Consider the following 14,882-nt stretch of genomic DNA (forward strand, 5'->3'; position numbering starts at 1 on the left):
CTTGGATAATTTTAGCTTTTGATTTTGACTTGTGACAGTTTTTTTATTCGCCTTTTTTCTTAATGAACTTTGTGAGATTTGATAAACTTCTTCATTAGATTATGAAGATGCACCTTTTGACTTATTGAATGCTTGTAGCTTTGTGCTTTGACTTATGATTAGTTCTTCATCTCACTCATTTGATGATATTTGTTGTGGTGAAGTGGACTCTTTTTTTAATAAAAATATTAATTAGTGGAAAAAACTATTAATATTTTGTACAAGAAGTAAAAATGTAAATAAATTATAAATATGGTTACTTGTTTAATTTCTTTGAGAAGAGAATCATGCTAAATGATATTTTTTGTGATAAAAGTCCTTGTGATGGTATAGGTTTAAAATCCTTCCTTCCAATTGTAAGCTTGATTTCAAAATTAAAAGTGTGTTTGCAAAGGGTATACAATATTAGGGGTATGTCAGCCTTATTTGCATTTTGGGTGTGAAAGAGTTTCAGATCCTGTTGTGTTTAGAATTTGTTATGCATCTCAATTGAACATTGTGAATGTTGTTACACCGGTGTCATCAGAGACTTTCAATTGTATCTTGAACCTAAAAAAAAATTTAAAAATTGTAATATTTATTTAATTATGTTATAAAAAATAATTCATTATATACAAATATTAAACCTTGTTGTTGGATACTTGGATGACTGGTTGCATTCTCTATCAGTATATTGATTTTCCTCTTTTGTAACTTTCTTTTGGCATCTCTCACATGCAACATAATTTCAATCAAATGTGTCGTCGATCTCATTGATTTTTACATGAATTGTGAATACATTATCCTATTATCTTATATATGTTAAAACTAAGAAAAAATCAAGTATTATTGAATATTATGAATATGAAGGTTATGGTGGGTTAGCATACATGTGATGATTCTGATACCCATTTCATACACATTATATATTGCAAAGATCTTTTATTCTTCGACATTCTCTTGCCAAGACCAATGTTGGCAAAACTTGAAGAAGATAGTTCTTTTATTTGATGTTGCTTCATTTTTTTTCTGTAAAGTAGTTATTTAGAATAAAATTTATAATTTTTTAACTATATCAATCAAAGAATTAGAATAAACTAACGATTTTGTTTGTTGGATGTTACAAAATGTGTAAAATAAGATAAAATAAAAGAATGAAGTTCATTATACCCTATCTTGAACTTTGCAAAATCAGGATTGTTTAGGTTGATATAGATCTTAGTACTTGGAGTTAAGTTGATTGAATACTCATATGATATAGACTTAATTGAATTAAAATTATTTATTTATTAAATAAGTTGAATTGAAAACAATACTTATGATAGTAAAAAAATATCTCAAATAAATAAATAAATATCAAATTAAATAAACATGCTAATATAGAAATAAAGAGATAGGAAATTATGGATCAATTTTTATTTAAATTTTATTTAAAGATTATATATATTTAAAAATTAATATAAAAATTAAATTTAGAAAAATAATTTCAATTTCTAAAGTGAAATGGCATATGATAATCGTATAATATAAATATTAAGTATAATTTAACCATCCATTTATCTAGTTATTCATATTTTTTCGCTGAATTATATGTATATATAAAGAAAAGAAAAAAGTAGTAAGAAAAGAATATTCATATTTTTTTGGCTGAATTATCTATCTATATAAAGAAAAGAAAAGAATAGTAAGAAAAGAAAAGATACATTTTTTTAGGCTATGTTTGTCCGCAAATTAACTTTAACAACTTCATTTCTGAAAATAACCTATTAAAAAGGGAGATGTCAAAATATATTATTTTATATTACATTTTATTGTGTAAAGAAATATATATTAATGAATTATAAAAATTTATTATTTAAACAAAATTTATAGTTAATGATATAGTAAGGATAATATATTTACTAGTTTGGTATAGGATTTTGTTATGTTGTGAGTAAAATTGAAGTTGTGAGTAACATTAAAGAATTAAAGAAGGGTGAAGGTAAAGAGAAGTGATAAACACAAGAAAAATGTTCTTCTTCCTCCAAGTCATCAATTGTGCTGACATGACACCGTATTAGTATGGAGTTCGGCTTTTATATATTATAAATAGTCATTGATATATTTTTAATAAAATCAATAACTTTTCACATTAATAATAATTTATATTATTTATAATATTTAATTTTATATATTGAATTATTATGAAGAGAAAATTCTTAAATAAAATAAATGCAAAAATTTACACTAATTTAATATTATTATTTATGCATAAATTTAATATACTATAATGCACAAATTTAATATTATTCTTTAATATTAATTTAAATGTAAAATATATTTCTGGAAAAATAATAAATTAAATTTATGACTTTAAAGGAATAAAATAATATGATATAATATGAAAAAAATAATTATATATATATATAATTAAAAAAAATTATTAATAGTTATATTCAATGTTAATTCTTTAAATTACAACTAGTTAGATAAATGTAAGTTAATGATAGAAGACTAATAGTTAATATAAATATAAGATTTTTTACATTATTTTTATTGTAAATTTTATTTTATAATCTAATTCTTTAAAAAGGTATAAATGTAATAATTAAATAATAAATATTATTGGCTTCACTTTTATATAAAAATAGCTATATGTAAAAAAATATGTTGCAAAATTTATCATACGATAAAGTTAACAATATTTTTCAATTTTAAATACTGTTTTCTAAAATAAATTTTTGTTCAATAATAAAAAAATTAATTATATTTTAGATTATTTTAATATCATATTGAAGTTACACAATGAATACCAATAAAATTTAATGGTTACATCTATTAAAATACTATTGAATCATATTAAACAAGATTAATAGAAAACAGTTATATATACATGAATGAGTTTTAAGATTGAATTTTATGTAAAATAAATAAATAAATAAATCTAAATTCTAAGCTAACTTATTTGTGAAATATAATAGTAAATTTTCAAATTATAATTTTCAAATTAATAGTAAATTAAATAATATTTGACTGTGCTTAATTTTATTTTTTTTAAAAAAAGGTACAGTATATATTTCTCAAAATAACTAAAAATATTTATAATATTATATACTGTAAAATAATATATATTAAAATTGTCTAAGACATTATTATTATTATATATAATAAAATAGTAGATATTATTATTATTATTATTATATATTAAAATAGTATAATATATTATTTGTTTCTTACTTTTTTTCACATGGTTCTTTATAAAAAATTTACTATTATTTAAATCTTTTAATAATGAAATTATTTTTAAAATTAATAATATTTATAGTCATTGATTATAATTAAAATTGAATTTCCATTTTCAACATTCATTATCAAATTGATGGCTTTATTTTCTATACAAACTCTACTTCAAAGGGTTGTAAATATCCACCCAATTTCTTTCCTGTGTGCTTCATATCCTCTTCTTCTTCTTCTTCTTTCATTATTATAATATCATTTCTTTCATTCTTTATTTTTATTTTTATTTTTATGCATATAAAAGGATATTTGAATGTGTTATTGATTATCATCAAAATTGATAATTTAGCTCTTTTAGATTTGCAAGGTATAAGGTGGATCTATATTCATAATTGATAAAAATTCACATGTTTAAATTTTTATTTTCAATCATTTATATTTATATTTTGACTTTAGGTCTAAATGTTTCTTTGAATGACTTTTGTGAGATTGAATAAACATTTGAATCAATATCATATTTTTATTATAAAGTTATTTATATGAATTATTTATTGAATACATTTTGTGAGGGATGAAAAATGGAAATTGGAGATCATATTTAATCAGGTATATCATCTTACTCTTTATCTTCTATCATTATTTTTTTTTGCAATTATAACTCTCATTATTTTTCTTTTCTCTGTTTTAATGTTATGTTATTATATGTTTTGATATAATGTCATTTCTTTTATTCTTCATTTTTTATGTATGAAAGGAAACTTTGAACGTGTCATCGATTATCGTCAAAAATCAAAATTTAACTCTTTTAAATTAATAAGGTATAATATGGATCTATATTCATCATTGATAAAAAAAATTATTTGAATTTTTATTTTTAGTGCTTTTAATATTTATATTTTGATTTTAGGTCTAATTGTTTCTTTAAATAATTTTTATGAAATTAAATAAACATTTGAATCAATATGATGCTTTTATTAGAAAGTTTTTATATGAATAATCTTTCTCTTTGTCTTTCATTATTTTTTCTTTTTTCTTTGCAAGAATCGCTTCTATTTTTTTTCTTCCTCTTCATTTTAGTGTTATGTTATTATAAGTTTTAATTATTATTATTGTTTAAGTTTTTTATATATATTTCATATTTCTTCTATAACTATTGTATTAGAAATTTTACTTTAACATTATATTTGTTCACCAAGACATGAAGAAATTCTATTATATTGTACAACTTTAAAAAATATTTAATTTTTTTTATCATAAATGTACACTCAAATTTAAATAAATATTATATATATATATATATATATATATATATATATATATATATATATATATATATATATATATTCCTTAACTTTTATGTTTCATATTGGTATTGCATTAATATTATTACTTAGAGAAAAAATAAATTATAATAAAATTCAACATACTTAATAAGTTTAAAGAGAACATGGTACTCATGAAAAATATAATATTTATATATTTGTTTCACTACTAAAAATCTTTAAACTGAATAATTTTATTTATGTACATTTATTTTTCAAAAGATATATATTGCACCACCATTATTACTTGAATGAACAATAAATTACAATAAATTTTTAAAAAACATTTATTTTAACTATAATAAGTAACAAAGTTTTAATTTTTTAGATAATTTAAATATTATTTTAAATTTACATAATTTGTATAAATTACATAAAATAATTTTTTTAAATAATCTATTTCTTAGCTTATGTAATTTTAAAAAATTGTAATAAATTATGAACAATTTTTTATGTATAATAATTTATTAATTTATATTAAATATAAAATTTTGCAATAAAAATATATGCATCTAAAATTAAATATAAAATATATTTAAATATTAAATATTATTTTTTAATTTGTAAATTTTAATCATTCAAAAACTTAATAACTCTTAACTTATGGTACGTGTAAAATAGAGTTTATAAAAAATAATTTAACAAACCAAGTGTTTTACTGATTTATTGCTTTGTCCTTAAATAAAAAGTTGAGTTAACATTTGACTTTAAATGATCAATTGACAAAAAGATAAAAATTATTTATTTTAAAAAATATAAAAATTAAATGTCTTGATTTAGAAATAGATTGAATAAAATCACAAATTCAAAATTACAGGATCAAAATTACAATTTAACTTTCTTTTATGTGTGCCACACTATCATAAACAATTTTTATCCTAAAACAAATTGTACCTTTTATAACTCAAAATATCATGATTTTTAATTTTTCTCCTTATTAAAATTTTATTCATTTTTTTATCTCTATAATTAACAAAATGATGTGATTTAGTCTGCCTAAGAAGCTGAAAACTATGTAATGGGAAATTAAAATCATATTTAACATGAATAAGATTTTCTTAACGACTAAAATATTTTGAAGAGCTATAAACATATTTAAACATATTCATTGTTCAAGTGGCATCAATTTTTTTTTAAAAAATATACTGTACTGTATATAGGATTAATTTCTATAAAGAAGGATTTTTCATTGAAAGCAACGAATTTGTAAAAAAAAGAAAAGTGAAATATTCATATTTTTTTTAACCTACGTACTTTGTCCATGTAGAATAATGCAAATGAAATTTCACACTGAAATTCCACGACCACAAGACTATTATCCAAATAGTCATACATTAAAAGAAAAAGATTATAGATTAAATTCACTAAACATAGTTACTTCAAGCAACAGAACTCAAAAGTAACTTTAAAGGTCCTCCACAAAATACTACAGTTCACATCTTTTATCTCATAGACACACTAAGGAAGGGTGATCAACTTGTTACATCAAGAGGCAACAATGTGGATGGACCGATTTGCTCTTACCTTGAACGGGAGTCAAGAACTTTCCCGATTGCTAGCCAAGGCCAAAGCAATGACGGACACCTACTCCGCCCCCGAGGAGATCCACGGACTTCTCAGCTATTGTCAACATATGATAGACTTAATGGCCCATATGAAACCGCTAGGAAGTTTGTATTGTCACTCAGATCTTGACTAGTTATAACTTTCTGAATAAAATGAGTTTATCTCGTGTTTTTACTCCAAAGATTAGTGTGAATCAAATCACTCCTGCATTTTATCTCTAGCATGCATTCATCGCATAAGCATCTCTTCATGGCATCATAATGAACATATCGTTCCTGCGTTTGTCCGTTATCATGTTCCAACATCACATTTTGCATGAGTCATTGCATCATCATGCATATGCGTTCAACATTCTTTTTGTTCTACAAACTGCATACCTTTTGTTTTCATGTTCGCTCATGCATGATCCTTGCATTTTCCTCTGCAAAACTAAAACAAAAAAAAAAGCATGAAAATTCACGCTGCATTCTTAGTTGCATATATTCGGTACCATGAGTCAACCATGTTGGGATCATAAACCCATTTCACTTAAAAACAAAATGATTGAACATGGTACCTAATGCATGGCTAACTAAGGAAAGATGTTTCTTCGGGCATCTCAATTTCATAATTACATTTTCCATGCATAGCACACGTATTCCCAAGTCTTTCATCTCTATGAAATATTGTTGAAGTATTGGCGATCGGAATTGCCATTCCTTGGATTACGGGATTGAACCAAGCTCATGCTTTTATGAAAATGTTCATCAAGTCAAGTTGAAGCATGGAAGTAACCATCTTTCAAAAATTGGGGCAAAAGATGGATCGAGTTACATCGCTGCTTCATCTACTGCCAAACACATTTAGGACTGTTCATGTCCTTGTTACTTCCAGTTTCACCCTGACAAAGATGTCATGGACCATGTTGAAAATCTAAATTGATTCAACCCTATGTCCTGCGTAAAAATTCGCAATACTTCAAACTATGCATCATTCACATACATCCATCCTTTTCATTGGTTGCATTGCTCATTGCATTCTTTCCTTGAAAAAAAAAACGAACCTAATCATTGTTATCAAAAAGAAAAGAACACACTTTACGACGCCCTTACCGAACTTGTGCTAGAGCTAGAGTAATGAGTGAAGTAGAGGAGGTGCAAGAGTAGAGGAAGGCCGACATGGAGGCCATAAAAGAGCAAATGGCCACAATGATGGAGGCCATGATGAGCATGAAGAAGATAATGGAAGCCAATACGGTTGCAGTTGCCGCTACCAGCGCTGTTGCTAAGGTAAACCCGATGCCCCCATCTGATCTCAACCAAATGAATCATCCAACCTCAGATATGGTGGGCAAAGATTTAGGAAGTACGGACGGCCCCATGATGTGCAAATTCAAAACAAGCACGCCATCCCGCCATATGGCTCGCCTCCCAAGGAGGATGTCAATAACTTCGCTCCCATACTCATTGAAAGCCAACAACCTCAAGCTGATCATGCACATGTCTCTCAACCCATGGGGGAGACACATGGAATGCCCCACCACAATCTAGCCGACTTCGAGCCTTGCCTCGGATATGCCACTGAAGGGTGAGCAGTTGGTGGTATACTCCTGCAAAACACTTTGGAGGGCCCTCAGTATCACCCACAACCACACCTCTTGCATTCCACAACAAGTAAAAACCCTCATGCTATGGCAGAAATGGGAAAGTTGGATCATCTAGAGGAAAGGCTCGGGGCCATTGAAGGAGGTGAAGATTATGCCTTTGCTAACCTAGAAGAGTTGTTCCTAGTACCCAATGTCATCATCCCTCCCAAGTTCAAGGTGCCAGACTTTGACAAGTACAAGGGGACTACTTGTCCCAAGAACCATCTAAAGATGTATTGTCGGAAGATGGGGGCATACACAAAAGATGAGGAACTGCTAATACATTTCTTCCAAGAAAGTCTTACTGGGGTAGCTGTTACCTGGTACACTAACTTGGAACCTTCCCGAGTCCATTCTTGGAAGGACCTAATGGTTGCCTTCGTTAGGAAGTGTCAGTACAATTCTGATATGGCTTCGGATAGGATGCAACTATAGAACATGTGCAAAAAAGAGCATGAATCCTTCAAGGAATATGCCCAAAGGTGGAGGGATCTGGCAGCTCAAGTAGCGCCCCCAATAACAGAGAAAGAGATTATCACAATGGTAGTAGACATATTAACAGTGGTCTACTATGAAAAATGGTGGGTTACACATCTTCAAGCTTTGTTGATTTAGTTTTCACTTACGAAAGGATCGAAGTGGGTCTGAAAAGAGGAAAATTTAATCATCCTGCTTGGACGAATGAGAAAACTGGGGCGAATGAAGAGGGTGAGAGTGAAGGAGAAACCCATGCTGTGACTGTCATTCCTATATGACCAAGTTTCCCACCAACCCAACAATGTCATTACTCAGCCAATAACAAACCCTCTCTTTACCCACCACCCAGTTATCCACAAAGGCCATCCCTAAATCAACCACAAAGCCTGTCTACCGCACTTCCAATGACGAACACCACCTTTAGCACAAACCAAAACACCAACCAAGAAATGAATTTTGCAGCGAAAAAGCCTGTAGAATTCACCCAATTCCGGTGTCCTATGCTGACTTGCTCCCATATCTACTTAATAATGCAATGGTAGCCATAACCCCTGCTAGGTTTCCTCAACCTCCATTTTTCTAAGGATACGACACGAACGCAACGTGTGCTTATCATGGAGGAGCCCCGGGGCATTCCATTGAGCATTGTATGACCCTGAAGCGTAAGGTGCAAAGTCTAATTGATGCGGGCTGGCAGAAATTTGAGGAGAATCGCGTATAAGTCCCGACATTGACAAGCGACACCACACATGGGGAAATTTTGAAAGCTGTTGTTAGGTGTCTCTAATGACTCATCAGGATTTCCAAGTTTATGCCATTATTGTAAACCACAGTTACAATGCTAAAATAGATGAATTGAACATCCTTGTCTCCCTCATCCTCTCACAAATGCATCTTTGCTTATTCAACTTTCACCGGAATGTGGGTGCAAGCCATTGGTTTGTTTGCTCAAGCGACCTGCGCTCCTGAGTTTGGACTTCCAAGACCGTTCAATCAGAAATTACTCGTGCTACACATTTGGTGAGGGTGCCGTAAAACAACAAGTAAAGCAAAAATAAGTTTCAAAATAAAAATAAAAAAGGCATTTGATTCACTGTGTTTTCAAGTAAAAATATAGACGTTCATGAGACCTCATTTTATCATTCTGGAAAGTTTGTCTTTTTAGAGAGAAGTGAGTTATCAAGAATAGGAGTCATTTGACTTAATCCATCAACTGAAAAAAATCCTTCAATTATTTCTCGAGAATCAATCGCTTCTTTCGTTCTTCCTTGCTACAAGGTTGTGAAAACACGACAACGATTGATACCTCAAAGCCCTACACTGGGGCAATGAGGGGCATCGTGCATAAACCTCAAGTGAACCTAGGGGCAGATTAGAAGTTCCCACCCAATAGGTTCCCTGCTACAAGGTCATGACAAAAGACAACGATTGGTACCTCAAAGCCTTACACTGGGGCAATGAGGGGCACCATGCATGAGCCTTAAGTAAACCTAGGGGCAGATTAGAAGTTCTCACCTAACAGGTTCCCAACTACAAGGTCATGACGAAAGATAACGATTGGTACCTCAAAGCCTTACACTGGGGCAATGAGGGACACCGTGCATGAGCCTCAAGTAAACCTAAGGGCAGATTAGAAGTTTCCACCCAATAGGTTCCCTGCTACAAGGTCATGACAAGACAACGATGGTTACCTCATAGCCCTACACTGGGGCAATGAAAGGCACCATGCATAAACCTCAAGCGAACCTAGGGGCAGATTAGAAGTTCTCACCCAATAGGTTCCTTGCTACAAGGTCATGACGAAAGACAACGATTGGTACCTCAAAGCCTTACACTGGGACAATGAGGGGCACCGTGCATCAACCTCAAGTAAACCTAGGGGCAGATTAGAAGTTCTCACCCAATAGGTTCCCAGCTACAAGGTCATGACGAAAGATAACGATTGGTACCTCAAAGCCTTACACTGGGGCAATGAGGGACACCGTGCATGAGCCTCAAGTAAACATAGGGGCAAATCAAAAGTTCTCACCCGTCGATGTTTTTAAACAAAAAAAAGGGGGACAAACCCTGGAATTTCAATGGATTGATTAAACATCAAACGACTCCATGACCGTCACTCCAAAATGGTCAAGTGACTAAATCAAACAGAACATACACTCTGAGGAAGTTCCCGGAGAGATTTGCAAAAGATAGGATAAGGTTGCATGAATTATCACCTTTTTCAAAAGGACAGTCAATCTGTGTTTTCCAAATTTTTTTTTTTCACAAAACAAGGAAAGAATGACATGAACATTGTACAACTTTACATTGCATTGCATTGTTTCATATGAAGTCCGCATGTACCAAATCACATGACAAAGGTTGCATGCATCTCATCCCTAAAAATCATGTTAACTGCATAGATTTCCTACATCTAATGTCCAAAATTTTGAATTTGGGATGACCGGCCCTCTCCATGAGTCGATCTCTTGCTTTCTCATAAGGGTACCCTTGGGTACTAGTTCCTATCACCTTCAGAGGACTACACGTCCTCCCCATCAGAGGGCTGCACGCCCTCACCTTCAGAGGACTACACGTCCTCGCCTTCAGAGGGCTGCACGCCCTCACCTTCTGAGGACTACACGTCCTCACCTTCAGAGGGCAGCACGCCCTCACCTTCAGAGGACCAAACATCCTCATCTTTAGAGGACTACACGTCCTCACCTTCATAGTGCTACACGCCCTTGCCTTAAGAGGGCTGCACGCCCTTGCCTTCAGAGGACTACACGTCCTCACCGTCAGAGTACTATATGTCCTCACCTTCAGAGGACTACACGTCCTCACCTTAAGAGGGCTGCACACCCTCGCCTTCAGAGGGCTACACGCCCTCAGAGGACTACACGTCCTCGCCTTCAGAGGACTTCACATCCTCACCTTCAGAGGGCTATACGCCTTCGCCTTCGTAGGACTAGGCGTCCTCAAATTCAGAGGACTGCACGTCCTCGCCATCAGAGGACTGCACGTCCTCGCCTTTAAAGGGCTATATGCCCTCGCCTTCATAGGACTACACGTCCCCACCTTAAGAGGGCTGCACGCCCTAGCCTTTAGAGGGCTACACGCCCTCACCGTCAGAGGACTACACGTCCTCGCCTTCAGAGGACTTCATGTCCTCACCTTCAGAGGGCTACACGCCTTCGCCTTCGTAGGACTAGGCATCCTCAAATTCAGAGGACTGCACGTCCTCGCCTTTAAAGGGCTATATGTCCTTGCCTTCAGAGGGCTACATGACCTTGCCTTAAGAGGGCTACACGTCCTCGCCTTCAGAGGACTTCACATCCTCACCTTCAGAGGGCTACACGCCTTCTCCTTCGTAGGACTTGGCGTCCTCAAAATTCAGAGGACTGCACGTCCTCACCTTAAGAGGGCTGCACGCCCTAGCCTTTAGAGGGCTACACGCCCTCACCGTCAGAGGACTACACGTCCTTGCCTTCAGAGGACTTTATATCCTCACCTTTAGAGGGCTACACACCTTCGCCTTCGTAGGACTAGGCGTCCTCAAATTTAGAGGACTGCACGTCCTCGCCATCAGAGGACTGCACGTCCTCGCCTTTAAAGGGCTATATGCCCTCGCCTTCATAGGACTACACGTCCCCACCTTAAGAGGGCTGCACGCCCTAGCCTTTAGAGGGCTACACGCCCTCACCGTCAGAGGACTACACGTCCTCGCCTTCAGAGGACTTCATGTCCTCACCTTCAGAGGGCTACACGCCTTCGCCTTCGTAGGACTAGGCATCCTCAAATTCAGAGGACTGCACGTCCTCGCCTTTAAAGGGCTATATGTCCTTGCCTTCAGAGGGCTACACGCCCTCGCCTTAAGAGGGCTACGCGTCATCGCCTTCAGAGGACTTCACATCCTCACCTTCAGAGGGCTACACGCCTTCTCCTTCGTAGGACTTGGCGTCCTCAAAATTTAGAGGACTGCACGTTCTCGCTATAAGAGGATTGCACGTTCTCGCTATCAGAGGACTGCACGTCCTCGCCTTTAAAGGGCTATATGCCCTTGCCTTCAGAGGACTACACGTCCTCACCTTAAGAGGGTTGCACGCCCTCGCCTTCAGAGGGGTACACTCCCTCACCGTTGGAGGACTACACGTCCTCGCCTTCAGAGGACTTCACGTCCTCACTTTCAGAGGGCTGCATGCCTTCGCCTTCGAAGGACTAGGCGTCCTCAAATTCAGAGGACTGCATGTCCTCCCCATCAGAGGACTTCACGTCCTCGCCTTTAAAGGGCTATATGCCCTCGCCTTCAGAGGGCTTCACGTCCTCGCCTTAAGAGGGCTGCACGCCCTCGCCTTCAGAGGACTACACGTCCTCGCCATCAGAGGACTATACGTCCTCACCTTCAGAGGACTACACATCCTCAACTTGAGAGGACTACACGTCCTCGCCTTCAGAGGGCTACACACTCTCGCCTTCAGTGGACTCCACGTCCGCACCTGAAGAGAATTTAAGGTCCTTTACCCTTAAATGCTTAACCGAGACTTGCATTCCTGGTTAAGGGGCCAATAGTTTCCTTTTATCAGTTCTTGGACCACCCCCTGATCCTGGAGGAGGGCCACCTATGCAAGTACAACCAGAGGAGGAGGCTATCGTGCAGCTCCTATGCATACCGGGGCAAGATTTCACCCGTGCCGCTGCAAAGAAACGAGTGCGGATCATGCGCACCAACATGACCACTATTACCCAGATATGAATGACATTGCTACTTAGCAACATTCTGCCCAGCGACCGTAATACCGATCTCCCCCTACGGAAGTATCAGTTGGTCTGTGCCGTCCCGACATAGGTAGGTATGCATTATTTCCAACTAATTTCTAATGCCATCTACTATTTGCAAGGGTCGCGCCCACAAGACACCTAGTGGACCCAAAGAAGTCCAACAGGGCTCTGGGGTTTCTAGCTCTAGTTACGGGCCTCTATCAGTCCTACAGGGTGCCCGTTCCCCCCAGCAAGGTCACGCCATCATGACATAGGTAAGTATGCACATCGCTCAATTGATATCTGATGTCATCTATTGTTTGCAGGGATCGCGCCCACAAGACACCCAGTGGACCCGGAGAAGTCCAACAGGGTCCTGGGGTTTCCAGCTCTGATTACGAGCCTCTGTCAGTTTTACGGAGTGCCCATCACCCCCAACAAGGTCATTAGGCCCCGCATTAACCGGGTTTCATCAAGAAGTACTGCGCCCCCAGGCAGGCGTAGGGCGAGACACCACAACAGCATTGGGATGGCCGGTAGCGGGCAATAGACGCACCGCCACCACCTCTAGAGTTCACCTCAGCTCATCCACAAAAAGGTTAGAGCGTTGCCTATGACACATGACCGACCAATAGGCGACCAAAGTCCAAAGTCAAAGGTAAGCAAAAGTACTAGGTCTGTGACCGACAAGTCATCAGGTGTAACATCCTGGAAATTTCACCCGGAATTTTTGGAAACGATGTATTTTGAATGATTATATATATATATATATATATATATATATATATATATATATATATATATAAGTATTATTCAGTGTATATGTATAGATATGTTCTTGGTAGAAATAGGAATAGTGGAGGCAAGATATGCGGGTTGGACTAATTAAGGGAGAGAAATCCATAACTGGGGGTTATGGGTTAATTCCTAATTAATTAGTTAAAAATCATCGTTTTGGGTGCAACTTATAATTTAACGAAACCAACCTCTGAACCACGCTCGGGGTTTTATTCTGAGCGTTTTGATATATATATTGCTTGCTTTCGAAAACTGGCCCCGGCGGACGCAGAGAAACGCGAGAAACTGGAATCAGAGAAACGGCACGCAAACCGAGGCAGGATTTTAGCGTTTCAAAGGTCAGATTTTTCTCACTTTTGTGACTGAGTATGGGTCACAGTCAAAAAGAGAAAGTGGGCCCTTTTTGCTCCAATCAAATAGGGACATGTGGCAGAGCTTGAATAAAATAATAGAAAAAGAGAAAACCCTTTTTATTTAAGGCCAAAAAGCTTTTCTCTCTCTCTTCACTCAGCCCCACAAAATTTCAGACAGCTCTCTCTCTCTCACGCAGCCTTCTTCTTCTTTTCTCCCATCCACCATTGTTGCCCAACAAAGCTCCAACCTTTGGTGCTCATTTCTGCTCCAAATCGCGAAAGGAGGGCATTTTCGGAGTCGTGAAGTGCGTGGCTACGAGTGGGACTTCGAAAATCCAAGTTTGGGTGGACTTTTTTCTCTCTTAAATTTCGTGGGTATGGGGTTTTGGGAGATATGATGGGTGGTTTTGTTAGTTTTCTGCTGTGTGATGATTATTTGTGAAGGCATTTGCTGAAAACTTGTCGAAATTGCCATGTTTGGATGAGTTAGACATACCCATTCTGTTTTAGGGTTTTTGTGATGATGTTTGTGATGTTTATATGCTGAAATGGCTGATGGAAAACTGTTAGAGATGAAGGGTAGAACTAACCTAGGGTTAGAAAGTGAGAATATGATGTTATGAGTGGAAAAAGAGTGAGACTTTGAGAGTTGGAAGGCTAAGTCTGAATTCTGTGGTAAATGGAGGTTAAAGTGAGTTAATACTAGCTTGAAATGTCATTTAGGACATGTGAGAAAGGTTAGGCTGAGCTAGAGAGAAAAACAAATGACCA

Source organism: Glycine max, chromosome 16 (assembly GCF_000004515.6).
Source record: "Glycine max cultivar Williams 82 chromosome 16, Glycine_max_v4.0, whole genome shotgun sequence".
Lineage (NCBI taxonomy): Eukaryota > Viridiplantae > Streptophyta > Magnoliopsida > Fabales > Fabaceae > Glycine > Glycine max.